The sequence below is a fragment of the Condylura cristata genome, unplaced genomic scaffold (assembly GCF_000260355.1).
Source record: "Condylura cristata isolate star-nosed mole 26May11 unplaced genomic scaffold, ConCri1.0 scaffold00033, whole genome shotgun sequence".
NCBI classification, from domain to species: Eukaryota; Metazoa; Chordata; class Mammalia; order Eulipotyphla; family Talpidae; genus Condylura; species Condylura cristata.
The window spans coordinates 10,888,407-10,890,154 of NW_004567134.1; the positions used below are offsets into that span (position 1 = coordinate 10,888,407).

Below are 1,748 nucleotides of genomic sequence, written 5' to 3' on the forward strand. Positions count from 1 at the left end.
AAAATGAACTCAGACATTTGACAAAGCCTTGGTTTGGGTTTCCACAGAAGCAAACTGAGTCAAGAATTCAGTTCCAGTAGCTCACTAGGGAGATGAGTCCAGGTCACCTAGAGGTGAAGGGAGACAACAGAGGGAAAGCGCCCAGAAATGCTGCCTTCTTATGCAAATGCCCGCTGCTGGGCAACCACAGTTGGTGGGGAACTCTGGAGCCCAGGTAGGCTGCGCTGTGGCTTCTCATCCACCGAAAGGCAAGGAATCTGGGTAAACATCAACTCTGTCACTCATTGTTATAACGTTGCCTCAGGGGCCATTCACTCTCTGGCATTTCCAACTTAGCCTGAACAAAAGAAGTAGAAAGGGCTCTAGCTGAAAACAACAACAAAGTTGGAAGAAAGGAAGACAGAAAGGTTAGTAAAATTGAATATGGCAAAGGAGAGTAAAAGGTACCTGTGAGAAAGCACGTGAGTATTTGTAGGTGTGGGGAGGTGTGAATGTGGTAGAGGTGTGTGGGTGTGTGACTGGACTTGTGGGGGGTGGGGGAGGGGGGGTGAGTTGTGTGAGCACATAGCTCTACTGTGAGGGAATGAATGAGCCATCAAGCTGGCATGGACCCCAATGTACGATCTCCTCACATTCTGAGCCCTTAGACATCTTGCCTGTGCCATACCCTGAGCCCAGTTATTTAATGAAATGTCTAGAGAAGCAAAAGATCAGGAAGGGAGCACCTGGATTTGAACCAGGGACCTCTTGATCTGCAGTCAAATGCTCTACCACTGAGCTATGCCCCCGTCACAACAATGTGCCTCCTATAAATGCTTATTCTACTTTTATGAGTAAGTCACATTTCATAAACTCTTATGGCTGCGCTAGAGTTAGGCTTAGCCCCATTTCCCTTTCAGCCGCACCACCTCTGGCTCTTCCCAGGGCTGTCTTCTCATTCTCTCCCCCACACCTAGAAATTCAGTGCTGTATTCTCAGTCTAATTCTCTACTTTTAAAATATACCACCACTTGCCCATAAAACGCTGGACACATCTATGAATGTTTTACGTATTATGGACCACCAATAAGTGTAAGACATGCTAAGTACTAGCAGATCTTAATTGGGTTTCTACAATTGGACTCAAAGGCTTGTAAACAACTCTGGATGATATGCAGGTATGTGCCTGTACTGTTTATTGTACATAGTATCATTAGATATTCAGGGGGGACCTCTTCTAGGATGAATCACCCCATTTTAGAGTTTTAAAAACTGGCCATCCCAGAGTCCAAAATTCACCTTTGAACACCTCTGACGCTGGTGAGAGGCTGTCTGGGGCAACACCAGACTTGGTAAACACACCCCATCCCCGCAACCCAGCCAGGCTAGCTCAGAAGAACCCATCCTCTCCACACCCCACTCACCTCTGACCTCAGCCTGGGGCTGGAAGGAAGATACCCAATACAGGGGTGCTCAGCTACATGAATTGGGAGCAGAAAGGTAATGGAAATGGAACATCCTCTAATTTGAAAGCAGGGAAGGAGAGCTGATCACTAAGCTTCAGGCCCGTCCTGAAGTTAATGCCAAGTGATGTTCTGTGAATAAAGACCCTGTTCCCTGGCTTTCCCAAGAGCCTTGTCAAGTGTGGGCACAGTCACTAAGCTGCCGGGTTGGCCTTGTAGCTAAAAGGTTTTAAAACTCAGATGGCCGCAGCACCTTGTAAGCATGGCTATTGGAATTTTGTCACAACGCTGAGTGCGAGAATGACA

The 1,748-nt window shown here is 47.3% G+C and overlaps 1 non-coding gene across 1 annotated transcript; it reads right to left on the bottom strand.

The window, feature by feature from the left end:
- Positions 1-716: 716 nt before the first annotated feature.
- Positions 717-788, bottom strand: TRNAC-GCA. Its single transcript has one exon. It is a non-coding gene; the product is annotated as a tRNA-Cys (tRNA).
- Between the last annotated feature and the right edge of the window lie 960 nt (positions 789-1,748).